Consider the following 11,342-nt stretch of genomic DNA (forward strand, 5'->3'; position numbering starts at 1 on the left):
TGTTCCCCCGTGTGCCGCCAGGAGTGACCAGGAATAACGGTCACAAGCTGGCGGAGGGTAGGTTTAGATTAGATATTAGGAGGCGCTCTTTCCTGCCAAGGCAGGGGGTCGGACTAGATGATCTACCTAGGTCCCTTCCGACTCTAGCTACTATGAAACTATGAAACTATGAGACAGTCCAGTCCATCTCCTGGGCAAAGCCGGACACAAGGACGGGCAAACTGGGTGGCGGCCCAGGGCCCAGACAGAAAGGGGGCCCGAAAATGGTAATTTTTTCCCGTTGTCCGATTATTATTATTATCATTATCTCTGGTGAAGGAGGGCCCGATACTAAAAGTTGGCCAGGAGGCTAGGTATGGTACTGCTCCTGGCCAACTTGTTTTCCAGCTTGTCTCGTTTTAAGGATCTCGAGTCGGGATACAGGTGTTGTTATCACAAGGCGGCTATCAATAGCAGAGAAAGTCAGCAGATGACTTGTCTTCACCCAAGCAAGAAAGCCGTCATCAGCTCATCATCAGGAGAGAATTCATCATTTACTGAGCGTGCAACCAGGGCTGTTTGAGGGCTCTTTTATTTGTGCCCTGATGATCCGTGACATGACTTTTTTGTTTGCTACAAAATGAACATAAGTTGAGGGAACAAAGCTAGTAATTAGGGCACCAAAGCTTTGATGAGACATGTTCTGCCTCAGCATCCAAACCAAACACTTGGCTCTGCTTCTTTGGATGGTATTTCTCTTACTCCCACTGCAGAATGCCAACTAACCCAAGCTTGAGTTGACAGGAGTGGCAAAAAAAAAAAAGGTTCAGGAAAGGAAAACAATCCTTTCCCTTTGCATCATAGTTCAGTGGCTTGTACTGAAACTCATGTAACTTAACTTCTTAGGCACAGGAGAAAATGGAAACGGCAGGCATTTAAATACGCTGGGTATCATGGTTGCACCAAGATCTCCCCAACCTGAGAACAGCCTCCTCCTAAGCAAAGTAATCCCAGCATTGACCTACTCATCCCATATTCCTTGCTCAGGCAAGACTTTTCTTGCAGCCACTAGAAATTTTGCCTCCAGCGAGCTTCGCAGAATGGATGCAATGGTTTAAATTAGTCTATGCAACATGGATAGCAGTCCTGGGGCTGAACGTGCTGAAGCAAATCCATCGGCATGTGATCCCATCCAGTAGAAAATGTTCTTTTGGGCATGGCCACCAAGAAGAGCTTAAATAGATCTAGTAGGTTGGTTTTGGAAACTTGGAAATAACTAGTGTTTTATCTATGCAAACAAGTGAAGGGAAAGATCATCTCATGACTGCAGTCAGGAGACACGGGCTATTTTCAAAGCTGAGGATGACTAGAGGTTGGATGGCAGCAGGCTGCAACCTTGGCCCTAAGTGAAGGCTTGTCTCAGTTGTATTGTTGTTTGGCAAATGCTATCCCTGGAGATATTTTGGCTAGCAATATTTTCAGGATCCAAATGGAAGAACATAGTTCTCCTTTTGGGTGAAATGGCTATTGTCAAAAGGAAAATGCAAAAAAACCCCGTGAAAATCAGCACATATTGTGTGTCAGAACATTGGGCTGGATGAACTGAAAAAGATAGGAAAATGTTGTGTTTTTTTTAATTGTAATAATGAATGTGAAAATGAGAAAAATGTTTTTTATAAATTGTAATAATGAATGTGAAAATGAGCAGGCCACCTTATCTGTAGTTGGGCTTTCATACAAGTATAATGAGGAGGTTATTTAGCTGTATTTTAATGTATATGGATGTGCTTTGCTATTCATTCTGTTGCCACCGCCTCTCCTTACTTGTTCTTTCTAACTTTTTAAAAGGAAAATAAATGAGAAGTCAACAAATAGCCTAAAAATCTCCCTGATCTCTAAATGAGAGAGTAGCAGAGACAAGTAGCCATTCTCAGCCCCTGAAAATATTGGCTTTCAAAGATTGTCAGGGAATATTACATCAGCCTATTCTCTCCCAAGCAGAATATCCTCCTTCATCTTTACATGGCTTCATATAATGATAACTTAGTCATCCGCAAAGGCATATGCTCCTATACACAGAGAGGAGAGGAATAAGTTTTGCCTCCTAGACATGGACAAACAGTCAAGCAATCACGTGTCTTTCCCATACAGTACATTGAGTTTGCTTTCAGGGTGGAGGATGTACATATTTCTGGCATCGGCAGAAATGCCACCATATTTTATACCGGCAGCATTACACAGTATCAACAACAGCTGAGTGGCACGTCTTAATTGCCATGTTATATCTGTGTCTCGAAGGTCTTGTTCCATCCTGGGGCACCCCAGTATATGCTGCTGAAAGTCTGGGTCACGTCAGAAGGGTTCATTCAATGCTTTGTTGAGAAGAACCACAACAGTCAAAAACCTCCCGAGATTTTCTTGGCTCGCTTACATCCATCTTGACACCCACCTTGCTGGCCAGCCGTCTTTCCTGCCCAAGTGTAGGAGGGCAGGACCCGATGATCTGTAAGGTCCCTTCCAGCCCCTAACAACTATGAGACTATATATCATGGCTTGGCCCATTGCCTTGGTGCTACTGGGCTGACTTTTCTTCCCAACAAATGGGACGTGATGACCGTCTCGGCTCCAGAGGACGTGGGACGAGCCACAGACTGGGTTCTGGTTCCATTGCTGTTGGATCTGGTCCAGGGATGCTATAAAGTGTGATGTCTAGGGTCATTTAGCAAAAAATGAAATGCGTGTTGCAGCTCTTCTTCGGCGCTGATGAAAAGCCACTGAGAAAAATGTCACATTACCATAACAGAAGAGCTGGAGCCCTCCTGACTGTGATGGAGTTGGCCACGGGGAAGATTCAGCGAGGTGGCTGACACGAGGCGAGACGGGTAATTGCTATTAATTGCCTTGAAGCTCCAAAGGGAAATAATGTAGAAAAAAAAGGCACCGCGTGCTCTGCTGAGCTGGGCTTTCCTTTCTTGTGAGCGAAAGGCTTTCATTTGGGGGAGCTGTTAGGTCATGGCAACATGCTGACCTCAACGCTTGAGCTCCCACGAACGTCAGTGGATGAGCATTTCCCCCAAGGTGTCCTCCTGGGGCCGAGAGCCGAAACTCTCTTTCGAGGCAGGTGGCCCTTAGCAAAAATGGCTTGCTTGACCAGTGGCAAAAGGCAGCCAACTGCAATGAGGTGTGATCAAAACGGCACTATTTATCCCACCGAGCTTTCTCTGAATGAATTGTGGGCACAGCAGTTGTTCTGCCATGAGCTTGCAAGCTGCCTTCTCCATCTTGGGTGTTTTCTCCTTCTGGATGCGTATCCTTGCTGCAACATATTTCACTTCCTTTCATGTGGGCTCTTTGTCTCTAGCAGCCCTCTGTAAATGAATGCAGCTCAGATGTTTTCTAAAACAATTGTCGAGAAAGAATAGGTGTTTAATTACGTGTCCCCTCCTATCTCTTCTCTTTGGCTTCTGTAAATTATGGAATTAATTGATCCCAAACGTACAAGAATTTGGGGGGGGGAATAATGACTTTTTATTTTTTATCAAGCCTAACAGAAATAAATGAGAGCGAAGCTCCTGCAGTCAGCGATTTGTTTCCCTGTTTCTCTCCCGTGTCTTTTTTTTCTTCAGTTCATTTGTTTCTGGACACTTGGAAGACAAGGAGGAAATTACACCTTCCTGCAATGCACTCGGGGTTTTGTGTCGCTGCATTACAGGGTGCCTTATCACTTGCTTTTGAAAGCAACCAGTTCCCATACCTAAGGATGAATAGTGATGAGTGGTTTTGTTTGATGCCGACACTGCGGGAGACACAGCAACATTTTCGAATGAATCGCGAACAGCAACTGGATGGATCAGCCATTGTGTCAGCTGGCAGCAAACCCGCGCTTGGTTTTGGGCTGGCCAACGTTTGTCCCATGTGCTCTCCTTCTGGTTTGAAAGCTGGTGGACACCTTGCTGCGGGGCCATTGCCTTCTTTGCGCGGGCAGGGGTGCTGGTTTGGTGTTCTCACTCCACTTTCCAATAGCACACAAAGGTCAAATGCCCCACGGGCGGCTTGCCAGGCTCGGTTTTTATTGGCAAGCCTTGGTTCTCGGGAAAGAAAGAAAAGCCGTCACGCTGTGTGCCAGGTTTCTATGACTCCCTACTCCATTTCTGACTGCAGCTGCCTCTCAAGAGCAAATCGCCCAGTAGAGAGCCCACACTCCACTTCTCCACTCCCTTCCCTCTCTCATTCCTCTTCACGTCTCTAATTTTCTCTCCTTTGTATCTCTATTGCAGGCAAAATAGAAAATTGAAGTGTCTCATGTCGCCCCTTTTTAAAATTACCCTCTAGGATACACATCCACTCTGTCAAAGGATCGATGAAATATTATAAAGCAGTGTGGGAAGCTCTCCCCCGAACCCTTGTGCAATGTTGCAGCGCATTGTCACACCGGTGCTTTTCCCTGCTCCGGAGGTAGCCGCTGGGCTGTGGCAAATGAAATCCTCTCTCCACTTCTTGCAAATTGTAGTCCTTTAGCAGAGAGTCCCGGGATATTTGGATGAAGGCACCCAACCCACGCGTCCGTTCTGAGCCCCCTTGGACTTTGTGATAGTTTGGGCCTGACTCTAAACTTTGTGGGTCTACCCTAAGAATTTAGGCCCTGGCCTCACTGCTTTGAAATCCCCTGTGCAACAATTGCCAGCCGCCACAAACCCATTTTGGTCAGGTGGGGAGGTTGCATTTAATCTCACTCCAGCAGCGCTGACAATAGGCAATAGGATTTCACACCTCAGCTCACAAGTAAAACTAGTTTCACGAAGAGATCCTGGCTGAACTCGATATCCACAAAGACAGGAGGCATTTCCAGAGTGCATTTATCTGCCACGAGGAGTCCGGTGTTGTAAGAGTGGATGGGTTTTTAGGGTTTCTCTTTGTGGGACACAGATCAGGGCAAAAACCAGACCAGCAGCCATCACGGATAGAGCAATGGAGTAATGGCATGCCTCCGTTTTAGAAGGGAGATTTCATTATGGGATCTCCAAAGCACCAGTCCTGGTGTCTACTTGTGAACGAGAGGAAGGTGCACTGGTGTGTACTGGTATGTCACTGGATCAAACTGGAGATTCTCCATTAGCCCAAGCAGTCTCTGCTTTCAGAGCTCCTTCTCCTGCCATGAGTGTAGCAGGCAGCATGATAATATCCGTAAGGCCCTGCTTGGCCACTGATCTTTTCCAATTGCCAAATGTTGGTTGAAGTCCAACAGGCGTGCACGAGGCTGCAAGTGCTGCCTCCATCAGCTCGCCTGACATGGTTTCCTTGGGAGGAACGGCCGTCCACACCGGCAGAGCAGCTCGACAAGTCCGACTGCCCGAGGACGGCGTGCAGCTCGGGGAAGTCATTCCCATCTGGTCTTTCTTCCCCCTGCCGCAGGAAAGGGGCCGCTCTAGTGAAGCTTGTGAAGGGCTCCTCCGGGGTAAACAGAACGACTGGATTAGCTGTGGAAAATATTGAGGCGGAGGAGCAAAAAAAAAAAGGAAAGGTGTGTGTGAATGTGTGTGTGTGTGTGTGTGTGTGTGTAACACAGAGGGTGTGTGCATGTATGTGTGTATGTGTATATACACACTCACAACATGCACACATATATGTGTGTGTAATATGTATATGTTATATGTGTGTGTCTTTTGAATATATATTCTCTCTCTCTCTCTCTATATATATATATAATACACACACACCTATATAGAGAAGGTAAGAGAGAGAATATATGTGTGTGTCTGTATTTTGTACATAGAGAGAAAATATATATACTCGCTCTCTCTCTATATATATAAAATACACATATGCACTTGCATGGATGGAGAGAGAGTGAGACAGAATATATATGTGTGTGTTCTTTGTGTGTATATATAGAGAGTGCATATATATATTCTCTATATATATGTATATTATGCACAGACACACACACACATATATATAGATGGAGAGAGAGAGAGACAGAATATGTGTGTGTTTTATATATAGAGAGAGAGAGAAAGAGAGAGAGAATATATATACTCGCTTGCTCTATATATATAAAATACACACACGCACATACATAGATGGAAAGAGAGGGAGACAAAATATATATGTGCGTGTTCTTTGCGTATATATAGAGAGAGTGAATATATATACTCTCTCTCTATATATATATGTATATAATGCACAGACACACACACACATATATAGATGGAGAGAGAGAGAAAGAGACAGAATATGTGTGTGTGTTTTATACATATATATACAGAGAGAGAGAGAATGAGAATATATACCAGCAAGGAGTATAAAATACACACATACACAAAAAAACCTGGCAAAAGAACAGCTGCTTATTTTACCCAACACAATAGAATGAGAAATGTAACAGGGCCATTTCCAATGAATCCCTGATTTAAAAAAAGAAAGAAAGAAGGAAGGAAAAGGAAACACTGATTTGTTGAAGGGAAAGGGCTCTGAAATGAATACATTTCATGTGCATGGATCCAAAACATATTTCCTAACAGCATGGAGCTCTTTTTTCATGGCTATCTATTACAGAAATAGATTTATGCACAGTGAAATTCTGCATTTGACAGGTTTTTGGTGTACAGCAGGCAGTTGTGAATGGATAAAAATAAAGGATTGTAAACCCCAAGGGTTGTTTTTTTTTAAATCTGAATGCATTTTTAACTACTTTTTACCCAGAGCCGCTGTACTTCAGCCTGGCCTTTCCTATTGTATGTTCCTTTCAAAGGGAATTTATTGTTGATGAAGGGATGGCAGATAAGGAATACAAGACTCGAAGGTCCTTGTGGAGTATGCAGTCCCCTGCTATCACAGATAACCATGCTATAAAATCTCGTTCCTAAACTGAGCGAGCTTCCTGTTAAAAATCCACAAGATTTTTTCACCCCCCCCTCATCTGTCTGGAAGGCTGTTCTGGACTCTCACTCCTTCGACTGTTAGAAACCTTCCTCTAATTCCCATCCCAAATGTATTCCCGACCAGTTCATACGCATTTCTTCTTGCGCCACCATCAGTCTTTAGCTTAAATAGCCCTTATCCCTCCCCTGCTATATTTATAAAGAGCCATATCCCCTCTCACTCAGCCTTTGCACTGCTAGGCTGAACAAGGCGGCCTCTTCTACCGTCTGTCTGCACAGCGTGGTATAATGCTGTGTGGAGATACCTGGGGTATCTCTGAATGAACTGTTTGGATGCAGAAGCTGTAGTCAGGTCGAGGAGGCAGTCTACCCCGGGGAATTAGCCCTGCTGAGAGGCGTTTGCCTCCGTTCTTCCCAATCAATGGCAGAAATTCCTATCAGTCCTTCAGCACCTGCCCCTGAGCCCTGTGCTCCTGCATTGCCATTATCCCCTTCCTCAGGGTCATCCAACTATTCCCATAAGGGTTTCTGACTCTTATATCCATGATGCCTCCCACGTTGCTGTCACCAGCAGATTGCATGAGCAAATCCCTGCTGCTTGTGCCGATGTCGAGAATGAACGTGCTACTGAAAACCAGTCCCACGACCCACTTCGGAGGACTCCACTGGCAATCTCCCTGCAAGCCAACACAACCGCCCTTCATCTGCGCTCTAGTCAGCTCTTTTCCCTGCTTACAGTTTTTGTATTATTCCCCATCTCTTTTGCCTTAACAAGTAATTTCCCATGTGGCACCCTATCAGATGCTTTATTGACTTTGGGATAAAACAGATCTACTGCATTCCCTTTGTCTAGAAAATCAGCTCTTTTATCAAAGAAAGAAATCCAATGGGTTTGGCATGATCTGTGCCTGGCAAAACCATTTTACATTATTTTCTGTTGCCATCACTTTAATAATTCTGTCCTTCAATAGCATTCACGTCTCTAGAGAAAAAAAACATTGAAGTCAGACTAACTACTCCCCTGTTGCCCAGATTGCTTTTCCCCCTCTCTTAAACATACAGACTACATGCATGCTTCTCTAGTCATGCTATGCCAGCCTTGACATGATAGACTGGTTAAAAATCATAGACTCATTGAAAATGAGGGTTGGGAGGAACCTCAGGAGGTCACATCTAGTCCAACCCCCTGCTCAAGGCAGGACCAGCCCCAACTCCATCATCCCAGACAAGGCTTTGTCTAGCCAGGTCTTAACAACCTCCAAGGATGGCGACTGCACCACCTCCCTGGGGAGCCTGTTCCAGTGCTTTGCTATCCTCTTAGTGAGAAAGTTTTTCCTAATATCCAACCTCAACTTCCCTTGCTGCAGCTTGGGCCCATTGCTCCTTTTTCTGTCATCAGCCCCCACTGAGACCAGCCCAGCTCCTTCCTTTTTGCAGGCCCCGGGCAGGGAGGTGACAGCTGCTGTTCAATCCCCCTCGGTCTTCTCTTCTCCAAACTAAATCAGCCCACTTCCCTCAGCCTCTCCTCACAAGTCACATCCCCCAGCCCCAAACCATTTCCATTGCATTGTTCTCCGCTGGACTCTCTCCAATGTGTCCACATCCTTTCTGCAGTGGGGGCCCACAGCTGGACACAGGACTCCGGATGTGGCCTCGCCAGTGCTCAGTAGAGGGGAAGAATCACTGCCCTCAATCCTTTGGCACCGCTCCTACCAATGCAGCCCAGGATGCCCTTAGCCTTCTTGGCAATGAGGGCACACAGCTGGCTCCTGTTCAGCTTCTTGTCCCCTGTCACCCCCAGGTCCTTTTCTGCAGAGCTGCTGCCCAGCTCGTCGCCCCCAGCCTGTCCCGGTGCAGGGGATTGCTCCCTCCGAAGTGCAGGACTTTGCACTTGTCCTGGTTGAACCTCATGAGATGCCTTTTGGCCCAATCCTCCAATTTGTTGAGGCCACGCTGAATCCCTGCCCTACCCTCCAGTGTATCTACTACTCCCCCCAGCTTGGTGTCATCTGCAAACTTGCTGAGGCTGCGCTCTGCCGTCTTCCAGGCAGATATTGAATAAAACTGGCCCCAAGACCGACCCCTGGGGCACTCCACTTGGGACCAGCTGCCAACTAGACATTGAGCCATTGATTACTACTCTCTAATCCCAATGCTCCAGCCAATTTTCTATCCACCTTATAGTCCATTCATCCAGCCCGTACTTCCTTAGCTTTCCTGGGAGAATGTTATGGGAAACCACATCAAAAGCCTTGCTAAAATCAAGGTACACAGCATCCACCCGTCTCCCCACACCCACAGAGCCAGTCAGCTCATCACAGAAGTCAGCCAGGTTGGTCAGGCACAACTTGCCCCTGGTGAATTCATGCAGACTGTTCATGATCACATCTTCTCCTCCAAGTGCTTGGAAATGGACTCATTTGGGATCTGCTCCATGATTTTTTCAAAGGACTGTAGTGAGACTGACTGATCTGTAGTTCTCTGGGTCCTTCTTTTTCCCTTACTTAAATATGGGCACCATGCTTGCCCTTTCCCAATCATCCAGGACCTCTCCTGATCATTATATGTTTTCAAAGATGATGGCCACCGACTCTGCAATTACATAAGCCAACATCCTCAGCACCATCAGGTGCATCCCATCCAGGCCCATGGACTTGTACATGTCCAGCTTTTCTACATAGTCCTTACCTGTTCTTTCACCGCTGCTGGCTGCTCCCCTCCTCCCCAAACTGTGCTGCCCGGTGCAGTAGTCTGGAAGCTGCCCTTGCCTGTGAAGACTGAGGCCAAAAAGGCATCAAGCACTTCAGCCTTTTCTGCATCCTCTGTCACCAGGTTGCCTCAACCCATTTAGGAAGGGACCCACACTTTCCCTGATCCTCCTCTTGCTACTGACTTACTTGTAGAAACCCTTCTTGTTACCCTTCACATCCCTGCCTAGCTGCAACTCCTTCGTCAGGCAAAGGAGACATTAAAGACGGTACGTGCTATTTCTCCTTTGCCAAATGAAGCTTCTTTTCTGCTTGGGAGAACTCTTACCATTTCTAATTTCTCCTTTGCCTGATGAAGGGCTTGTAAGCCTGAAAGCAAAGGAAAAAAAATGTAACTATTTAGCTGGTTTTATAACAGATATAACCTCTACCCAAAAAGTTTTGTCTGTCTATGCCCTTAGACCAATATGGCTATGGCCAACATCCCTTCAACGTATGAGTACATGCATGGACGTGTTTTTCTTGCAGTATTTATTCAGGTCTGGTGGGTCCCAGGACGAACATCATCCGAAATTCGACCAACCATCTCATTTCCCAGATGCCACTGACTACCCCTGGGAGGGTCGTAACTTTTAGTTACTTCTATTTGGGGGCACAACGCAAATCCACCTGAAGTCAGTGGTGGTATTTCTACTGATTTCAGTGCTCTCCCTTATCAGCCCTGTAAACAAGCTAGTCCCTCATTCTTGATGTTTTAAACAATGCAAAAAGACTCCAAGATCCAATATAAAGAAACTACTCTCCCAGCACGCAGGAGCTTTGCCAAGGTTTGGATGAGCATCAGCATTTTAAAATCAACATTTCTCTGCACACATTTAATTTAGATTTATTATATCTTAAAGCAATAATTGATTATTGAAAACAGTTGTGGTTTAACAACTGTATAATAGATCTACATAAATTACAAGGCTGCTCCTGCTCATTTAGTATGCTTTTTTTAATCACTTCATTATTTAACCGGCAATAGCTGCTTTGTGAAAAACTAAGTGAAATTCTAGGAACTTCAATTTATAAAAAAAGGTGCTAAGCATTGCAGTCTCGCGGGATATTGCTGTTCGCAATCTGCTGGCTCCAGCCTGTGTCCTGTTTCTGAAAGTTGTCAGGCAGACGGCCAACTTTTGCTTTAGACATAAGCAAAGTTTAGGGGTTACTTTTCTCCCCCCAAAGACTGGGGTGAGGGGGGGACTCTAAGGAGTCACGCCAAAGGCCTAATGCTGATGCTCTTACTCATATTTAACAGCCTCATGCTTCATGACTATCCCCATTGATTTCAGTAAAACTGAGCAAGATGTGAAGTACCAGTCAGTGCAAGGAGGGTATCATAATTCCTGATTAATATGAGACATCTTTGTGTTGAAATAATGCCTCAGTGGGCTACGGCAGCCTATATTCCACTGAGTTCCTCACGCTGGGTAGGTTAATTTGTTCCTTGGCTAGTCCTACTGAAACCTATGGCTACACACACACTTTGGATTTCTCCCAAAACAAAGCCTTTGATCCTGGCATCCTTCAGCCTTACCGGTCCATTGTCCCACTTTAAGTACTTGTGAGATGACACGCTTTCCTGTGACAATCGTGGCGAAGTTGAATTAATTGCCATTCAAGCTGCATGTATAAAAGATTGACCCGCGTCTGTTTTGATACGCGTCAAAGCCTGGGACAACCAGACCCAAGATCAACCCCAGGTCTGTTTTTGCCCTATAAGACTACCCAA

This window comes from Crocodylus porosus, unplaced genomic scaffold, assembly GCF_001723895.1.
Source record: "Crocodylus porosus isolate Cpor-Errol unplaced genomic scaffold, CroPor_comp1, whole genome shotgun sequence".
Lineage (NCBI taxonomy): Eukaryota > Metazoa > Chordata > Crocodylia > Crocodylidae > Crocodylus > Crocodylus porosus.